This window comes from Balaenoptera ricei, chromosome 12 (assembly GCF_028023285.1).
Source record: "Balaenoptera ricei isolate mBalRic1 chromosome 12, mBalRic1.hap2, whole genome shotgun sequence".
In the NCBI taxonomy this organism is placed as follows: domain Eukaryota; kingdom Metazoa; phylum Chordata; class Mammalia; order Artiodactyla; family Balaenopteridae; genus Balaenoptera; species Balaenoptera ricei.
In genome coordinates this window covers 50,192,113-50,213,714 of record NC_082650.1, presented here as the reverse complement: position 1 = coordinate 50,213,714, position 21,602 = coordinate 50,192,113, and the positions used below count along the sequence as shown (strand labels likewise).

Genomic DNA, 21,602 nt, shown 5'->3' with positions numbered 1-21,602 from the left:
AAGATCTATATGAGGAAAATCACAAAACTGATGAATAAAATCCAGTAGGAACTAAATAAATGGAGAGATATTCCACGTTCACGGTTTGGAAGACTCAATATTTTCAAGATGTCAGTTCTTCCCTATTTGATCTATAGATTCAATGTAATCCTAAGCAAAATCCCAGCAACTTCTTTTGTCAACAAATTGATCTGGAAGTTTATATGGAGAGGAAAAAACCAAGAATCACCAATGCAATATTGATTGAGAAGAACAAAGTTGGAAGACTAATACTAACTGACTTTAAGACTTACTATAAAGCTATGGTAATCAAGACATTGTGGTACTGACAAAAGTATAGACAAATAGATAAATGGAACAGAATAGGTAGCCCAGAAATAGACCCTCATAAATAAAGTCAACTGATCTTTAACAAAGGAGCAAAGGACAGCACTGGAAGAAAAACAGTCTTTCAACAAATGGTGCTAGAACAACTGGACGTCCCCTACAAAAAAAAAAACCTGAATCTAGACCCAGACTTTACACCCTTTACAAAAATTAACTCAAAATGGATAACAGACCTAAATGTAAAATACAAAACTATAAAACTCCTAGAAGATAAGATAGGAGAACATCTAGATGACCTTGGATTTAACAATGATTTCTTAGATACCACACCAGAGACATGATCCATGAAAGAAATCATTGATAAACTGGACTTCATTAAAACTAAAAACTTCTGGGCTTCCCTGGTGGCGCAGTGGTTGAGAATCTGCCTGCCAACGCAGGGGACAAGGGTTCGAGCCCTGGTCTGGGAAGATCCCACATGCCGCGGAGCAACTAGGCCCGTGAGCCACGACTACTGAGCCTGCGCGTCTGGAGCCTGTGCTCCACAACAAGAGAGGCCGTGATAGTGAGAGGCCCGCGCACTGCGATGAAGAGTAGCCCCCGCTTGCCGCAACTGGAGGAAGCCCTCACACAGAAACGAAGACCCAACACAGCCATAAATAAATAAATAAATAAATAAATAAAATTTTAAAATGTCCCCATTCCTCTACCTTTAAAAAAAAAAAATACTATCAACAAGAACAACGATATAGGTCTCCATGTGTACATGCAAAACATCCATTAAAAAAAAAACTAAAAACTAAAAACTTCTGCTCTGTGAAAGAAAATGTCAAGAGAAAAAGATAAGTGACAGACTGGGAAAAATATCTGCAAAGGATACATCCAAAAATAGAGAAAAAACTCTTTGAATTCAGCAATAAGAAAACAAACAACCAGATTAAAAATGAGACAAAGACCTTAACACACACCTCACCAAAGAAGACACACATATGGCAATTGAGTATATGAAAAAATGTTCCACATCATATGTCAGTCATCAGGCAAATGCAACTTAAAACAGCAATGAGATACCACTATGCACCTATTAGAATGACCAAAATTTGTAACACTGACATTAAATGCTGGCAAGGATGTGGAACAACAGGAACTCTCATTCACTGCTAGTAGGAATACATAATGGTCTGGTACAGCTGCTTTAGAAGACAGTTTTGCAGTTTCATACAATATTAAACATACTCTTTTTACAAGATCCAAAGGAGTTGAAAACATTTCCACACAAAAAACAGCAAATGGATATTTATAGCAGCTGCATTTATCATTGCCAAAACTTGGAAGCAATCAAGATGTCCTTCAGTAGGTGAATAGATAAACTGTGATACATCCAGATAATGGAATATTATTCAACACTAAAAAAAAAAAAAAAGACTAAAAAGAGCTATCGAGCCATGAAAAGACATGAAAGAAACTTAAATGCATCTTTCTAAGTGAAAGAAGTCAATCTGAAAATGCTACATACTGTGTGATTCCAACTGTATGACATTCTGGAAAAGGCAAAACTATGGAGACAGTAAAAAGGTCAGTGGTTGCCAGCAGTTTGGGGCAAGGGGGCAACGGGAGAGATGAAGAGGTAGAAACAGAGGATTTTTAGGGTAGTGGAAATACTCTGCATGATAGCATAATAATGATACATGTCATCACACATTTGTCCAAACCCATAGAATGTACAACACCAAGACTGAATCATATCGTAAACTATGTACCACTCTAGTGGGGAATGTTGATAATGGGAGCTCTGCGTGTGAGGGGGGCAGGGAGTATACTGGAAATCTCTGTACCTTCTGCTCAGTTTTACTGTGAACATAAAACTGCTCTAAAAAAAAGAGTCAATAACAAAAGAGCAGATTATAAAATAGCATATACAGTATGATCCCATTTTAATTTTGTTAAAATATATTTACTATACGGAGAATAATCTGAAAGGAGTGACTGTATGTATTATTAGTAGTTATCTTAGAGGTAGAATTAAAGGTGATTTTAATTTTCATCTTTTTACGTTCTGTGTTCTCTATTATCTAAATTTTCTACAATGAACATATGCCATTTATATAATTTAAAACCACTAAAATAAATGTTTTTAAGAACAGCTTTGTGGATGAGACAGCATTTGAAACAGGCCTTGAAAGATGAGTGAAATTTTGACTTGTTCAGATACAGAGAAAATATTAGTGACAAAAGGAACTGTGACTGAAGTTATATGGGGTGAGGAAGTTTTGGCAAGTTGGAAATAAAACTGTCTAGTTAGGTTAGAGCATAGAATATCTGTAGAAAAGGGTGGAAAATAAAGAAGTTGGAAACTGAATTGAGACCTTGCACATCAGATGAGGTGTTTACACTTAACACAGTAAGTAGCACAGTAGAGGAACAATAAAGACAGAGGTGGGCAACAGCACCTCTTTCATTTAGTCAGAAATTTTAGTTATTCAGAATATTCTTGAGCACTTAGTTCAGCCAACAGTTAGTGCTATACCTGATGTGTCTCCAAAAAGGAGTCAAAATTATCTAACAGAGGGTTTCAGAGAGAGAAAGATCAACCTAGAGGAGAAGCAATGTCATAAGGCAAATGTAGTGGCAAGTATTAAAGAGTTATTACTATATAAAATACCTTCGAAGACATCAATACTCACCACCCAAATGATTCCACAATGGTATACTCAATAAGCCTGTGGGGCTTACACCCAAGACATGGACATGGGAAAAAAATGACTGAATTACAAGATTTCTACCAATGCCACGAAGCAGGTGAACTATTTGAAATGCACACCAACTATATTTATTACTGTCACTGCAGAAAGATTGATCCCAGGGACACTGAAGGGATGTCTGGACATCAGATTCACACTGCTGCTGTTCTAAGCACTTCCAAAATCCAATCCAGGATACTGACTCTCTAACGTTTTCTAGAGTAAATGGCTGACCTATCGAAAATACCCCACTACCACTAAGAAATCAGAAGAACAATGAAATACACCAAATGGTCTACACCATAATATTCCATTCCAAGTATTTGAATATTGGCCTAAAACAATTCAAATCAATTCAACCCAGTAACTATTAACTAAACAGCTGCCATCTGGGGATCAACAGCCCAGGCACTGTGTGCTAGGTTCTTTATAGACCTTTTGTCTTTAATCCTAACAATCTCACACAAAAGGTATTATCATCCCCATTTTACAGAAAAATAAAGCATGGCTCAGAGGACTTAATTTGCTTGTGCTTTTCACACAACTAGCAGGAGGGAAAGGCAGCATTAGAGCCCTTTTGGCTGAGAGCCAGTGATCCCTCCACTGGGCAACCTGGCCCCATACTCCCACCTGCCCCCAAAAAAGCATTCAGAAAATGTCATCAACGTTTGTCTTCCTCTGCCAATACCATGAGCAGGGCAACTGTGAGAAACCCTCAGGACTCATTTCAGACAGATAACTGGATCTCTCTAGCCCATCAGAATAATAATGCTATAGCAAACAGCAAAACCAATCTAAGTTTCTAAGGAAAGAGCTGTGCCAAGTATTTTTGTAGCCAGCCTCTTCCTTTGCCCCAGTTGCTAACAAAATTAAAAACTGGGCAGAATAATAAACATGTCTTTCGTTGGTTTGGGGATCAGATAAACAGATTCCTTTTGTAAAACCAGGATCAAGAAGTTTGTCTCCAAATATGCCTATATATCTTAAATATCAGACATTGCCTTGAAAAATCTCAAAAATGAAATTTCAACTGAAAGTATCTATAAATAGCACAGGATTGAGAAAAATGTTACTGGAATGAGAAAATGAGCGAGAGGCCCTTTTGCTATCTTGATAGAACAAAATTTTCTAGGGAATAGAGGCAGTGTTCTAAGAATAGAAAGAACATTTTCTCCCTGAATACCCCATGACTCCCTAACATCACTACACTGTCATCTTACATACTCAGGCAGCTTTCTTTTTTCTCCCCCAAAAAGAGGCAGGGACGTATCTGGTGGAAACATCTCAACATCTCTAAATATTAGACGATGTACAGAATAAGAAAAAGAACATTACTGGGAAAATGTTTTCCATAATCTTGCCAAAGAGCCGTAGAGGCAACCAAGGAAAAGCTAGTAATCTATTAACAAATGCTCTCACTGACCTCCATTACCATTCCTGCAGAACAGAGGACAGCCGCATAGCAGGAAGGAAACAAAGGAAAAGGGTCTCCATGGCCTACTCTCCCACCCACCGAACACTTACCGAGTCCCCACTATCGACTAGGCAACAAGAATACAAAAATAAATGGCATATTAGATTGGATTTCTCTGTTAAACACTCCCCATAGCACATCGCACTTCTCTGGAGCACTCATTACAGATTCACATTTCTGCCTTTTTAGATATGTGTTAAATCTTAAGACACTTGTTTGTAGAAATGTAAAGTGGTGCAGCCACTATGAAAAACTGTATGGCAGTTTCTCAAAAATATTAAAAATAGAATTACCATAGGATCCACCAATTCCATTTCTGGGTATATATCCAAAAGAACTAGAGGCAGGGTTTTGAGAAGATATTTGCACACCCTTTGTGAGCATTACTCACAATAGGCAAGAGGTGGAAGCAACCCAATTGTCCACTGACAGAGAAATGGATAAACAAAGTTGTGGTATATACATACATGGGAATATTATTCAGCTTTAAAAAGAAGGGATATCCTGTCACATGCTACAACATGGATGAATCTTGAGGACATTATGCTAAGTGAAATAAGTCACAAAAAGACAAATAGTGTATGATTCTATTTATATGAGGCACCTAGCATAGTCAAATTCATTGAAACAGAAAGTAGAATGGTGGTTTCCAAGGGCTGGGGGAAGAGGGGAATTGGTGTTTAATGAGTACAGAGTTTCAATTTTGCAGGATGAAAATGTTCTAGAGATTCCCAACAATGTGAACATACATAGCATTACTGAACCACACTTAAAAATAGTTAAGACAGTAAATTTTCTGTTATGTGTATTTTACCACAATTTAAAATTTTTTCAATTAAAAAGAGACTTGTTTGCCCCTACATCTTTATTATTTAAGCACAGGTCCTTGCCTATAGAAGATGCTTAATAAATATTTATTAGATGGATAGATGGATGGAGGAATGGATAAATGGATGGATGGACTGGACAGATGGGAATGTGAACAGAAGTGTAACATATAAACCAATAATTACTATACCATGTGAACATTGAGAAATGGGCCCTGTGAATGTGAAGAAGTGGAGAGTTCTTGTTACGGTTGGTTTGACATAATATCTTTCATATAGAATTACTTTGTTTTACCAACCAACACCACAAAAACGTTTTTATATAGATTCAGTTCTATCTAGTTGAATAATTCCTATTTTTTCTCTTATTTCTCTTCACTACAGTATAATCTCTCCTCTGATCTACATGACATTAAAACAGAAAAATCCATTTTCTGTCACCTTTGCTTTTTCCAGCACCTCTCTTAATCCGAAAGGGTAATGTGAAATAAAGCTTATACTCAACACTGCAGAAGACGAAAGCGGGTGATAAGTTGCTTGCCCATAGGTTATTAATCAGCTGTCCTCCAGGGCGTAGTGTTATGAAGCTGTGTCGTGTAATAAACAGCAGGCGAAAAGAATAATCTCCATTTTCTGACTCTGAAGTGCAGGCATGTGCTATAAAACTAAATTGACATCTGTTAGCAGGCTTGTCACATGAACGGTTTTTTCCCGCAGAATCTGGAATAAATTAGATCTTAAAATAAGACTTGGAACAGAGAGGCTGTTTTACATAATTCCTTCTAATGGTGTGCTGTGAACCCATCGCACTGATTTTAAAGAGAAGTTAACAGAAATGTTTCATTATCATTTTAATTGCAAAACTGTTGAATGCCACTCCATGCTAGGAAATTTGTGTTTTTTAAAAGGTCCTTATATTTTTAACTAAAAAGTGGCAAATGACATCTTCCTTTTCTAATATTTTCATGGCTGAAAAATAAATCAGGTTTTACCTCCAAGTGAAACTGCGACCACCTTTCCCCATGCACTTGGAGCCTGCTCTGTGGGTGGTTTATTATGCATGGGCACCCCAGAGGCTGGCATGGCTGAGCTCCTGAGGCAGAAACAGCCGGCCTAGGCGTGACCTCACAGATTTGTTCAGGAATCTCTCCCTCAGAGGATTCGCTAATATGATAGCAAGTTCTTGGGGCTCTTAATGTCAAAAGGCATTAAGCATTTTTTAACACACATAAAGGAACTTGCAGAGCTGCCTGACCCAGTGAATCTGAGCTGTGTAGCACTGAACACAGCATCCCTCTATCGACCCAGTGTCTCCTTTAGGAAAGAAAGTCACAAAAAAGGAAACCTTTAGAGGCACCTGGAGCTTAGAGTCCCCCTCTGCTCCCTCAGGATTCACTTGGCTCTCATTCCCCAAAGTTTGTCAAAAAGCAAGATTCTCAGACAAATACACCCAGCCCTGGTACACAGTGACGAAGAAAAACAAATGCCAGCTTCCTGGAGCCTAATTTCCTCCATATGTGAAATCTTCCTCTTTGGTAATAATACTGGACCCCCTTGAAAATCTCAAAGGAGTGAGAGTCAGTCACAGTGCTCTATAAAATAAAGTTCCAATTCTGGTTCCATGAATACTCTTCATTCATCACTGTCACCAACATGAGTTTATTTGCCTGGACAACCTTCTCAAATGGCAGAGATCCATATCGCTCACCTTTTAATAGGGAACACTGAGGCACAGAGGACACAGAGACTTGGTGAGGAGCCAGGGAGTGAGGCTGCTGAAGCTGACAGCCAGGCTCGGGACTCCATTCCTGTTTAAAGGGTTTTATGCACAGCAAGGGAGGAGGGATTTGCAAACGGAAGGCTGAGCCACTAAAGTCCTCTCTACACAGGGAGGCTTCTCAAAGGGTGATGTTCATATCACCTGGGGCAGAGTGGGGTGGGGTTGGTTAAACATGCAGGTTCCTGAGCTCCATGTCAGACTAGCTAAATCAGAATCTCTGAGGTTGGTCCTGGGCTTGACATTTGAATCAATCTCCCTAGAAGATTGGATGCTTTGACGGTGGTGTGTTGCTGTTATTTTTGGTTTGTTTTCTGGTGTTCTGAATTCTAACACTGAAATCTGAGAAGCCCTTGGTTGTACAGGTGGGAGTGGGTCTCTGGATTCCAGAGCACTGTTCACACACAACCTTTCTGGTCATGGCTTTTGGCCAAGGAAAACCAAGGGGAGGACACATCTAAGGAAACAAAAACTGTAGCTCAATGCAGAGGCACTGAACGGTTTGAAAATTATTAAGAGGAGCCAAGACTTTTTGTTTCACAGCAAATCTCACCATTACTGATGAGTGAATAGGGTAAAAAAAAGCCAAAACTCATTTCCTAAATGTTGAGTGCACAAGTGCTTGACTCATGTTCTCAAGATGGCTTGTCCTTAGGGTCCACTGCTGATTGATGGAGACAGAAAGATGTCTCTGCATTTCAAATTGCAATTCAGTACCATGAATGACTCATGACTCTTAAATTGCCACTGGCTTATTTCACAGAAACACAGCACCATCATGATTAAATAGCAATTCTGCAAGATGAAGTTGCCTTCAAATACACAGAAAGATACATACCTCTCTTTGAAAAAGGAATATAAACAAGTCTAAATAGAATATTCCACTGGGCCCTAAAAGAATCACCTGGACTTCTACCTTTATCACAACATATCTTGTTTCCATGCAGTTTTCTACCCAAATGTTCTTCTGAAATATCAATGACTAAGGCCTCTGGATGCTCATGCTGCTGCTGATTAATTCCACGGCAGGTTGTAGGAAAAGGTGAAGCATTCAAACTCTGATACCCTGCACGTTTTATTTGGAAAGGTACCAGGGAGAAAGTCAGGTGGACAAGCATACATTTCCTGAGCTCCTCACTGGGTAGTCAGGATTTGACTCCATACAATAAAGAGTCTCTGGTCTTGAGGCACACACAGTTTAGTTGGAAGGACACATCTGAGAAGCAGAGGTCCAGCTACAGGGTAAAGCCATTAGTCATCCAGGACTCAGGCATGTCTGGGCCTTGCACTGGTGTGGCAGATGACCAGGGGACATTTTTATAAAGGAGTTTTCCTCCTGAGAAAAAAAAATGTCCCAGAAAAACAGCAAATCTAGTACACAAAGCTGGTGCAACAGGCTGGCACATGAATAGAAAAATGACCCGAAGCACAGCACAGCATCTGTGCCTCACTCCACCTTTGGTAAGGACTCAGGCTAGAGGGGGAGGACATCAGGAGAGCACAAAGTGGCCCAGTGCTGGGCCTCTGGGGTGACACCACTTAAGTGCAGGTCCCAGCAATGACAATTACTATTAATATCCTCTGCTCCTATGCTTCTCAGACTGTGGTACAGACCTTGCTAGTCATTGTACGGTCCCCAACCAGCAGCGTCAGCATTGCCTGGGAGCTTGCTAGAAATGCAGAGTCTCAGGCCCCACAGTGAACCTCCTAAATCAACAGCTACATTTTCATTAGATTCCCCAGGTGGTTCACATACACAGCAAATATGAGAAATACTGGTATAGAATATGATTTAGGGCAAGATAAATAAGGATTTCAAAATCTTTCACATAAGGTATTTTTTTTTTTTTTTTTAAATTGAGTTAGCAGTTTTTTTTTTTTTTTTTTGTTTTTTTTTTTAATTTATTTATTTATTTATTTATTTATTTATTTATCTTTGGCTGCGTTGGGTCCTCGGTTCGTGCGAGGGCTTTCTCCAGTTGCGGCAAGCGGGGGCCACTCTTCATCGCGGTGCGGGGACCGCTCTTCATCGCGGTGCGCGGGCCTTTCACTATCGCGGCCCCTCCCGTTGCGGGGCACAGGCTCCAGACGCGCAGGCTCAGCAGCCGTGGCCCATGGGCCCAGCCACTCCGTGGCATGTGGGATCTTCCCAGACCAGGGCTCGAACCCGTGTCCCCTGCATTAGCAGGCAGATTCTCAACCACCGCGCCACCAGGGAAGCCCTCACATAAGGTATTTTTAATGTATATTGGAAAACAGCCAGGACAGTTGACTCATGAGTCCATGGATATTATTTCTGCAAATAATTCTAAGGAAGAAAGGTGAATCAATTTAAAGAAAAGTATGAAGGCAAGATGCACATCCTCCCCATTGTACCAAACACAAAGTGAAAAAGAGAATGATGAGGGAGGGGACAAAAAGATCAAAGCAGGGCTCAAAAACAAGATGAACATCTCCATGGACCAGAACATAGAGCAGTGAGCAAGACTGAAGCCAGGACATGCTGGGTTCCCGACATAAAGCAGGTATAGCAGTGGTCCTGGGGGTGCATCTCCTGCAGAGAACAGGAACTAAAAGTGCTCCCATGAGAGAGCAGCTGAGCCACATTCATTGTTTAAAGCCAAGGTCTGGAATGGAGTACCCTGGATCCAGAAAGGAGCTCAAAATAAACTGCTGACAACCACTGACGGGGTTATGGCTTAAAACCAGTCATTGGCCTAGGGAGGTGAGAGAAGAGAGACTCACCCCTGCAAATAGCAAATGAGCCAGCAAATGAGATGGTTCAGTAACTGAATATTCCCAGTATCACTGGAAGAAGCAGGAGTCCCCAAATGCTTACAGAAGACCAGGCCTGAAGGCTATTATAAAATCACTAGGCAGAGAAGGGTGGAACCAAAAAGGAAAGAAAAAAGCAAAACCAAACCAAAAACCTTCCACTGAAAATGAACTAACAAATGAAACTCGAAAATACACACAGAAATCAAATGATGAGAAACAGCCAACCAAAGCAATAACTGGAACATTACTTCATTCCGAGATTAAATTAATTTTGTTGAACAGTCTGACAAAAGTTTAAAACAAGTATGTTTAGGGCACTCAGGGTAATCAGTAAGAATAATATTTACTTTCACAAAGACGGAAGTAGTGGCAATACACTTTGAAATAAAAACATGCAGAACTAAAAAAGAACAGACGGACAGGTAAAACACCAATTAAAAATCTCAGAAGTGAAAAACACAATAATTGTAATTCTTAAAAATATCAACAAAGGGTATGAACTCTAGACTGGACACAGTTAAAAAGAAAATTAAAGAATTGGAAGCCAGCATGGAAGAATTCACCCAAAAGTAGGCCAGTGACTGAGATTTTAAAATACGAAAAAGCAATTGAGAGACAAGGAGGAACCTCTCAAGACTGAGAGGTTCCAAAAGACATCTAAAGGGAACACCAGAAGTAGAGAATAAAGGAAATTGGAGGAGAAGCATTGAAAATATTTTAATTTTTAAAATATTCACAAGGTGTAAAATTAAAAGATATAGAAAGTAGAATCCCTTCCTCATCCATTCAGTTCTTCTCCCTGGAGTCAACTAGTATCACCAGTTTCTTGTATATATTTTCAGAGAGATTCTATATGTATAAAAACAAGTATGTGAATTATAAAAACCTACATACATTCTTCTATAATTTGCCTTTATTGAGATATAATTTATATACAACAAAATTCATATATTTTAAGTATATAGGTTGATGACTTTTGACATACGTATACACCCATGTAACCACCAACACCCCAGAACATTCCCTTGTGACCGTTTCAGTAAATCTCCTCCATTCCAACACCACATGCTTCAGGCAACCACTGGTCTGATTTCTATCACTATAGGATAGTTTTTCTTCTTCACTAAAGAGAATCATACAACATGTAATCTTTTGTGTCTGACTTCCCTCATTCAGTATGAAGTCTGTGAGATTTGTTCATGTTGATGTATCACTATACTTGTTCCTTTTTACCGCTGAGTGCTATTCCATCATAGATGGATGGAATGGTATATTGTATATGGTATATTCAAACCATAACTTCCTTAACCATTCACCTGTTGATGGACAATGGGGTTGTTTCCAGTTGGGGTGATAATGAATAAAGCTGTTATGAACATTCAAGTACAAGTCTTTGTGTGGACATATGTTTTCAACATTCTTGGGTAAATACCTAGGAGTGGGTTTGCAGGGTCAATTGGTAAATGTAAGAACATAGTAAGAAACTGCCAAACTCGTTTCCAAAGAAGTTGCCTTCCCACCAGAAATGTTTGATGGTTCCAGTTACTTCACATCCTCATCATCACTTAGTATCATCAACCTTTTTAATTTTAGCCATCTTGGTGTTTGTGAAGTGGTAATGCATTGTGGCTTTAATTTTCATTTCCCTGTTGATTAACAAAATTGAGTATCTTTTCATGTGTGCTTTGCCATCTGTAATATCTTCTTTGGTGAAATGTTTGTTCAAATCTTTTGCCTATTTTTTAGTTGAGTTTTTTGTCTCATTTTTGGTTGTACAGTTCTTTATGTACTCTGAATACAAGTCAAATAATTTGCTTAAACACTTCCACAATGGTAAACATGTAGATTATTTCCTATCCTTTGCTATTACAAACAATGAGGCAAAAAATAATAATAATAACCTTGTTCATATATCAGTTCATATATATGGGAGTACGATTGTATGGCAAATTCATAGAAGTAGAATTGATGGATCAAAAGGTATTTGCATCTGCAATGTAACAGATATTGCCAAACGGCCTGGCATAAAGACTGTACCAATTTATATTCATGCCACTCTTTATCTTTGATAATCTGATTCCTGAGAATATTGTATCTAAGGGTAGTTTCATTTCCATTTCTCATACTATGAGCAAGTTTAAATACCTTTTCATGAGCCATTTGTATTTCCTTTTTTGTGAACTACTTTTTCAGTCTTTATCAAATGTTCTATTAAGTTGCTAATCTTTTCCTTATTGATTTGTTAAAGCTCTTACATACCACTGAAATTAGCTCTCTGCTTATAAAATGAGTTATAAATACTTTTTCAGTTTGTTATTTGCCTTTTAATTTTGCTTTTGGTATTTTTAACGTGCGGAAATTTTATATTTATATGTAATCAAATTAATCATTCCTTCTTTTATGACATCCTTACTCCAGGATTTTTTACACAATTTTTTAAAATTTTATTTTATTTATTTTTTATACAGCAGGTTCTTATTAGTTATCTATTTTATATATATTAGTGTATATATGTCAATCCCAATCTCCCAGTTCATCCCACCACCACCACCATTCCCCCCTTGGTGTCCATACATTCAATCTCTACACCTGTGTCTCTATTTCTGCCTTGCAAACTGCTTCATCTATACCATTTTTCTAGATTCCACATATATGTGTTAATATACGATACTTGTTTTTCTCTTTCTGACTTACTTCATTCTGTACAACAGTCTCTAGGTCCATCCACATCTCTACAAATGACCCAATTTCATTCCTTTTTACAGTTCAGTAATACTCCATTGTATATACACACCACATCTTCTTTATCCATTCATCTGTCGATGGGCATTTAGGTTGCTTCCATGACCTGGCTATTGTAAACAGTGCTGCAATGAACATTGGGGTGCATGTGTCTTTTTGAATTATGGTTTTCTCTGGGTATATGCCCAGTAGTGGGATTGCTGGGTCATATGGTAATTTATTTTTAGTTTTTTAGGGAACCTCCATACTGTTCTCCATAGTGGCTGTATCAATTTACATTCCCACCAATAGTGCAAGAGGATTCCCTTTTCTCCACACCCTCTCCAGCATTTGTTGTTTGTAGATTTTCTGATGATGCCCACTCTAACCGGTGTGAGGTGATACCTCATTGTGGTTTTGATTTGCATTTCTCTAATAATTAGTGATGTTGAGCAGCTTTTCATGTGCTTCTTGACCATCTGTATGTTTTCTTTGGAGAAATGTCTATTTAGGTCTTCTGCCCACTGTTTGATTGGGTTGTCTGATTTTTCTTTTTTTTTTAATTAATTAATTAATTTATTTATTTATTATTTTATGGCTGTGTTGGGTCTTCATTTCTGTGCGAGGGCTTTCTCTAGTTGCGGCGAGCGGGGGCCACTCTTCATCGCCGTGCACAGCCCTCTCACTATCGCGGCCTCTCTTGTTGCGGAGCACAGGCTCCAGACGCGCAGGCTCAGTAATTGTGGCTCACGGGCCTAATTGCTCCACGGCATGTGGGATCCTCCCAGACCAGGGCTCGAACCCGTGTCCCCCGCATTGGCAGGCAGACTCTCAACCACTGCACCACCAGGGAAGCCCTGATTTTTCTTAATATTGAGCTGCATGAGCTGTTTATATATTTTGGAGATTAATCCTATGTCCGTTGATTTGTTTGCAAATATTTTCTCGCATTCTGAGGGCTGTCTTTTCGTCTTGTTTATAGTTTCCTTTGCTGTGCAAAAGGTTTTACGTGTCATTAGGTCCCATTTGTTTATTTTTGTTTTTATTTCCATTACTCTAGGAGGTGGGTCAAAAAAGATCTTGCTGTGATTTATGTCAAAGAGTGTTCTTCCTATGTTTCCCTCTAAGAGTTTTATAGTGTCCAGTCTTACATTTAGGTCTTTAATCCATCTTGAGTTTATATTTCTGTATGGTGTTAGGGAGCATTCTAATTTCACTCTTTTACATGTAGCTGTCCAGTTTTCCCAGCACCACTTATTGAAGAGACTGTCTTTTCTCCATTGTATATCCTTGCCTCCTTTGTCATAGACTAGTTGACCATAAGTGCGTGGGTTTATCTCTGGGCTTTCTATCCTGTTCCACTGATCTATATTTCTGTTTTTGTGTCAGTACTATATTGTCCTGATTACTGTAGCTTTGAGTAGAGTCTGAAGTCAGGGAGTCTGATTCCTCCGGCTTCATTTTTTTCCGTCAAGATTGCTTTGGCTATTCGGGGTCATTTGTGTCTCCATAGAAATTTTAAGATTTTTTGTTCTAGTTCTATAAAAAATGCCATTGGTAATTTGATAGGGATTGCATTGAATCTGTAGATTGCTTTGGGCAGTATAGTCATTTTCACAATATTGATTCTTCCAATCCAAGAACATGGTATATCTCTCCATCTGTTTGTGTCATCTTTGATTTCTTTCATCAGTGTCTTATAGTTTTCTGAGTACAGGTCTTTTACCTCCTTAGGTAGGTTTATTCCCAGGTATTTTATTCTTTTTGTTGCAATGGTGAATGGGATTGTTTCCTTAATTTCTCTTTTTGATATTTTGTTGTTAGTGTATAGGAATGCAAGAGATTTCTGTGCATTAATTTTGTATCCTGCAACATTACCAAATTCATTGATTAGCTCTAATAGTTTTCTGGTAGCATCTTTAGGATTATCTATGTATAGTATCATGTCATCTGCAAACAGTGACAGTTTTACTTCTTCTTTTCCAATTTGTGTTCCTTTTATTTATTTTTCTTCTCTGATTGCCATGACTAGGACTTCCAAAACTATGTTGAATAATAGTAGCAAGAGTGGGCATCCTTGTCTTGTTCCTGATCTTAGAGGAAATGATTTCAGATTTTCACCAATGAGAATGATGTTTGCTGTGGGTTTGTCGTATATGGCCTTTATTATGTTGAGGTAGGTTCCCTCTATGCCTACTTTCTAGAGAGTTTTTATCATAAATGGGTGTTGAATTTTGTCAAAAGCTTTTTCTGCATCTATTGAGATGATCATATGGTTTTTATTCTTCAATTTGTTAATATGGTGTATCACATTGATTTGCGTATATTGAAGAATCCTTGCATCCCTGGGATAAATCCCACTTGATCGTGGTGTATGATCCTTTTAATGTGTTGTTGGGTTCTGTTTGCTAGTATTTTGTTGAGGATTTTTGCATCTATATTCATCAGTGATATTGGTCTGTAATTTTCTTTTTTTGTAGTATGTTTGTCTGGTTTTGGTATCAGGGTGATGGTGGCCTCATAGAATGAGTTTGGGAGTGTTCTTTCCTCTGCAATTTTTTGGAAGAGTTTAAGAATGATGGGTGTTAGCTCTTCTCTAAATGTTTGATAGAATTCACCTGTGAAGCCATCTGGTCCTGGACTTTTGTTTGTTGGAAGATTTTTTTTTTAATTGATTAATTAATTTATTTTTGGCTGTGTTGGGTCTTCATTTCTGTGCGAGGGCTTTCTCTAGCTGCGGCAAGCGGGGGCCGCTCTTCATCATGGTGCGCGGGCCTCTCACTATCGCGGCCTCTCTTGTTGCAGAGCACAGGCTCCAGACGCGCAGGCTCAGTAGTTTTGGCTCACGGGCCCAGCTGCTCCGCGGCATGTGGGATCGTCCCAGACCAGGGCTCGAACCCATGTCCCCTGCATTGGCAGGCAGATTCTCAACCACTGCGCCACCAGGGAAGCCCATGTTGGAAGATTTTTAATCACAGTTTCAATTTCATTACTTGTGATTGCTCTATTCATATTTTCTATTTCTTTCTGGTTCAGTCTCAGAAGCTTGTGCTTTTCTAAGAATTTGTCCATTTCTTCCAGGTTGTCCATTTTATTGGCATAGAGTTGCTTATAGTAGTCTCTTAGGATGCTTTGTATTTCTGCGGTGTCCACTGTAACTTCTCCTTTTTCATTTCTAACTTTATTGATTTGAGTCCTCTCCTTCTTTTTCTTGATGAGTCTGGCTAAAGGTTTATCAATTTTGTTTATCTTCTCAAAGAACCAGCCTTTAGTTTTACTGATCTTTGCTATTGTTTTCTTTGTTTCTTTTTCATTTATTTATGCTCTGATCTTTTTTTAAAATTTATTTTATTTATTTATTTTTGGCTGCATTGGGTCTTTGTTGCTGCACGCTAGCTTTCTCTAGTTGTGGTGAGTGGGGGTTACTCTTCATTGTGGTGCGCGGGCTTCCCATTGCAGTGGCTTCTCTTGTTGCAGAGCATGGGCTCTAGGCATGAGGGCTTCAGTAGTTGTAGCACACGGGCTCAGTAGTTGTGGCTCGCGGGCTCTAGAGCACAGGCTCAGTAGTTGTGGTGCACATGCTTAGTTGCTCCGCGTCACGTGGGATCTTCCCGGACCAGGGCTTGAACCTGTGTCCCCTGCATTGGCAGGTGGATTCTTAACCACTGTGCCACCAGGGAAGACCCTCTGCTCTATCTTTATGATTTCTCTCCTTCTACTAACTTTGGGCTTTGTTTGTTCTTCTTTCTCTAGTTCCTTTGGGTGTAAGGTTAGATTGTTTGAAATTTTTCTTGTTTCTTGAAGTAGGATTGTATTGCTATAAACTTCCCTCTTAGAACTGCTTTTGCTGCATCCCATAGGTTTTGGATTGTCATGCTTTTCTTGCCATTTGTCTCTAGGTATTTTTTGATTTCTTCAATGATCTCTTGGTTATTTACTAACGTATTGTTTAGCCTGCATATGTTTGCGTTTTTCTATGTTTTTTTCCCTATAATTTATTTCTAATCTCATAGCATTGTGGTCAGAAAAGATGCTTGATATGATTTCAATTTTCTTAAATTTACCAAGTCTTGATCTGTGACCCAAGATGTGATCTATGCTGGAGAATGTTCCGTGTGCACTTGAGAAGAAAGTGTAATCTGCTGTTTTTGGATGGAATGTCCTATAAATATCAATTAAATTTATCTGGTCTATTGTGTCATTTAAAGCTTGTGTTTCCTTATTAATTTTCTGTTTGGATGATCTGTCCATTGGTGTAAGTGAGGTGTAAAAGTCCCCCACTATTATTGTGTTACTGTCGATTTCCTCTTTTATAGCTGTTAGCATTTGCCTTATGTATTGAGGTGCTCCTATGTTGGGTGAATATATATTTATAATTGTTATATCTTCTTCTTGGGTTGATCCCTTGATCATTATGTCGTGTCCTTCCTTGTCTCTTGTAACATTCTTTATTATTATTTTTTTTATAAATTTATTGATTGATTGATTGATTTTTGGGTGTGTTAGGTCTTCGTTTCTGTGCGAGGGCTTTCTCTAGTTGTGGCGAGCGGGGGCCACTCTTCATCGCGGTGCGCGGGCCTCTCACTGTTGTGGCCTCTCCTGTTGCGGAGCACAGGCTCCAGACGCGCAGGCTCAGCAGTTGTGGCTCACGGGCCCAGCTGCTCCGCGGCATGTGGGATCCTCCCAGACCAGGGCTCGAACCCGTGTCCCCTGCACTGGCAGGCAGACTCCCAACCACTGCGCCACCAGGGAAGCCCCAACATTCTTTATTTTAAAGTCTATTTTATCTGATATGAGTATTGCCACTCCAGCTTTCTTTTGATTTCCATTTGCATGGAATATCTTTTTCCATCCCCTCACTTTCAGTCTTTATGTGTCTCTAGGTCTGAAGTGGGTCTCTTGTAGGCAGCATATATATGGATCTTGTTTTTGTATCCATTCAGCAAGCCTGTGTCTTTTGGTTAGAGCATTTAATCCATTCACATTTAAGGTAATTATTGATATGCATGTTCCTATTATCATTTTCTTAATTGTTTTGAGTTTGTTTTTGTAGGTCCTTTTCTTCTTGTGTTTCCTCCCACTTAGAGAAGTTCCTTTAGCATTTGTTGTAGAGCTGGTTTGGTGGTGCTGAATTCTCATAGCTTTTGCTTCTCTGTAAAGCTTTTGATTTCTCCGTCGAATCTGAATGAGGTCCTTGCCTGGTAGAGTAATCTTGGTTGTAGGTTCTTCCCTTTCATCACTTTAAATATATTGTGCCATTCCGTTTTGACTTGCAGAGTTTCTGCTGAGAAATCAGCTGTTAACTTTATGGGAGTTCCCTGGTATGTTATTTGTCATTTTTCCCTTGTTGCTTTTAATAATTTTTCTTTGTCTTTGATTTTTGTCAATTTGATTACTATGTGTCTCGGCATGTTTCTCTTTGGGTTTATCCTGCCTTGGACTCTCTGTGCTTCCTGGACTTGGGTGGCTATTTCCTTTCCCATATTAGGGAAGTTTTCGACTGTAATCTCTTCAAATATTTTCTCGGATCCTTTCTCTCTCTCTTCTCCTTCTGGGACCCCTATAGTGAGAATGTTGGTGCATTTAATGTTGTCCCAGAGGTCTCTTAGGCTGTCTTCATTTCTTTTCATTCCTCTTTCTTTATTCTATTCTGCAGCTGTGAATTCCACCATTCCGTCTTCCAGGTCACTTATCTGTTCTTCTGCCTCAGTTATTCTGCTATTGATTCCTTCTAGTGTATTTTTCATTTCAGTTATTGTATTGTTCCTCTCTGTTTGTTTGTTCTTTAATTTTTCTAGGTGTTTTTTCTTTAATTCTTCTAGGTATTTGTTAAACACTTCCTGCATCTGCTCGATCTTTGCCTCCATTCTTTTTCCGAGATCCTGGATCATCTTCACTATCATTATTCTGAATTGTTTTTCTGGAAGGTTGCCTATCTTCACTTCATTTAGTTGTTTTTCTGGGGTTTTACCTTGTTCCCCCCTCTGGTACCTAGTCCTCTGCCTTTACATTTTGTCTATCTTTCTGTGAATGTGATTTTTGCTCCACAGGCTGCAGGACTGTAGTTCTTCTTGCTTCTGCTGTCTGCCCTCTGGTGGATGAGGCTATCAAAGAGGCTTGTGCAAGCTTCCTGATGGGAGGGACTGGTGGTGGGTAGAGCTGGGTGTTGCTCTGGTGGGCAGAGCTCAGTAAAACTTTAACCCCCTTGTCTGTTGATGGGTGGGGCTGAGTTCCCTCCCTGCTGGTTGTTTGGCCTGAGATAAACCAGCACTGAAGCCTACAGGCCCTTTGGTGGGGCTAATGGTGGACTCTGGGAGGGCTCACACCAAGGAGTACTTCCCAGAACTTCTGCTGCCAGTGTCCTTGTCCCCACGGTGAGCCACAGCCACCCCCCGCCTCTGCAGGAGACCCTCCAACACTTGCAGGTAGGTCTGGTTCAGTCTCTTATGGGGTCACTGCTCCTTCCACCTGGGTCCTGATGCGAACACTACTTTGTGTGTGCCCTCCAAGAGTGGAGTCTCTGTTTCCCCCAGACCTGTCAAGGTCCTGCAATCAAATCCCACTAGCCTTCAAAGTCTGATTCTCTGGGAATTCCTCCTCCCGTTGCCAGACCCCCAGGTTAGGAAGGCTGATGTGGGGCTCAGAACCTTCACTCCAGTGGGTGGACTTCTGTGGTATAATTGTTCTCCAGTTTGTGAGTCACCGACCCAGCAGTTATGGGATTTGATTTTATTGTGATTGCACCCCTCCTACCATCTCACTGTGGCTTCTCCTTTGTCTTTGGATGTGGGGTATCTTTTTTGGTGAGTTCCAGTGTCTTCCTGTCGATGATTATTCAGCAGTTAGTTGTGATTCCAGTGCTCTCGCAAGAGGGAGTGAGTGCACATCCTTCTACTCCGCCATCTTGAACCAATCTCCCCTTACACAATTTTTAAAGGTTACTTTCCATTTACAATTATTAAAAAATATTGGTTATATTCCCTATGTTGTACAATACATCCTTGAGCCTATCTTACACCCAGTAGTTGTACCTCCTACTCCGCTACCCTTATATCACCCCTCCCACCCACTGGTAATCACTAGCTTGTTCTCTGTATCTGTGAGTCTGTTTCATTTTTGCTATATTCTAGTTTGCTGTATTTTTTATTTTCCACATATAAGTGATATCATACAGTATTTGTCTTTCTCTGTCTGATTTATTTCACTTAGCATAATGCCCTCCAAGGTTAGCCACGTTGCTGCAAATGGCAAAATTTCATTCGTTTTTATGGCTGAGTAGTATTCCATTGTGTGTGTGTGTGTGTGTGTGTGTGTGTGTGTGTGTGTGTATAAATATATATACCATATCTTCTTTATCCATTCATCTGTTGATGAACACTTAGACTGCTTCCTTGTCTTGGCAATTGTAAATAATGCTGCTATGAACATTGGGGTGTATGTATCTTTTTGAATTAGTGGGGTTTTTTTCGGATATAACCAGGAGTGGAATTCCTTCCAAATTGGAAAGGAAGAAGTAAAACTGTCACTGTTTGCAGGTTACATGATACTATACGTAGAAAATCCTAGAGATGCCACCAGAAAACTATTAGAGTTCATCAGTGAATTCAGTAAAGCTGCAGGACATAAAATTAATATACAAAAATCAGTTGCATTTCTATACACTAACAATGAAGTATCAGAAAGAGAAATTGAGGAAACAATACCATTGTAGCAAAAAGAATAAAATACCTAAGAATAAACCTACCTAAAGAGGCAAAAGACCTGTACTCCAGAAACTATAAGACACAAACAGATGGAAAAATATGCTGTGTTCTTGGATTGGAAGAATCAATATTGTTAAAATGGTCATACTACCCAAGGCAATCTATAGATTCAATGCAATTCCTATCAAAATACCAATGGCATTTTTCACAGAAATAAAACAAAAAATTTTTTAATTTATTATAAAAGTGGAAGAATCACACTCCCCGATTTCAGACTATACTACAAAGTTACCATAATCAAAACAGTATGATACTGGCACAAAAACAGACATGTAGATCAATAGAACAATATAGAGAGCCCAGAAATAAAGCCACACACTTATGGTCAATTAATCTGTGACAAAGGAGGCAAGAATATACAAAGGAGTAAAGACAGCTCTTTCTAGCCAGCACCGAGTGATTGGCATCTCTCGGGACAACTGGTACAAGCGCCGCAAGACTGGGGGCAAGAGAAAGCCCTACCACAAGAAGCAGAAGTATGAGCTGGGACACCCCACTGACACCAAGGTTGACCCCCACTGCATACACACAGTCCGTGGGCAGGGAGGCAACAGGAAGTACCAGGCCTTGAGGCTGGATATGCGGAACTTCTTCTGGGGCTTGGAGTGTTGTATGTGCAAGACAAGGATAATTGATGTTGCCTACAATGCATCCAACCACGAACTGTTCTGTACCAAGACCCTGGTGAAGAACTGCATCATGCTCATTGACAGCACACCATACTGACAGTGGCACAAGTCCCACTGTGCACTGCCCCAAGAAGGGGGCCAAGATGACTCCTGAGGAGGAAGAGATATTAAACTAAAAACAATCAAAAAAATTCAGAAGAAATATGATGAAAGGAAAAAGAATGCCAAAATCAGCAGTCTTCTAGAGGAGCAGTTCCAGCAGGGCAAGCTTCTTGCATGCATCGCTTCAAGACCAGGCCAGTGTGGCCGAGTAGATGGCTATGTGCTAGAGGGAAAGGAGCTGGAGTTCTATCTGAGGCAAATCAAGGCCTGGAAAGGCAAATAAATCCTCTTCCCTCCTATTTTAGCTCGTGTAATAAAGGTGTTTATTGTTCTGAAAAAAAAAAAAATAAGATTCTACCGGCAATTTTACTGGGATCATGTTAAATGAATAGATTAACATAAGAAAGATTAAATCATTACAATGATGAGTCCTTCTACCCAAGAACATGCTATGCTTTTGAAT

The 21,602-nt window shown here is 39.5% G+C and overlaps 1 protein-coding gene and 1 pseudogene across 1 annotated transcript in view; one reads left to right on the top strand and one right to left on the bottom strand.

Moving 5' to 3' along the window:
- METTL24 (methyltransferase like 24) overlaps nt 1–21,602 on the bottom strand; it is a 118,531-nt gene that overhangs the window by 32,830 nt on the left and 64,099 nt on the right. The gene's annotated exons all lie outside the window — the stretch shown is intronic.
- Nucleotides 8,563–21,422, top strand: LOC132376376 (small ribosomal subunit protein eS8-like; annotated as a pseudogene).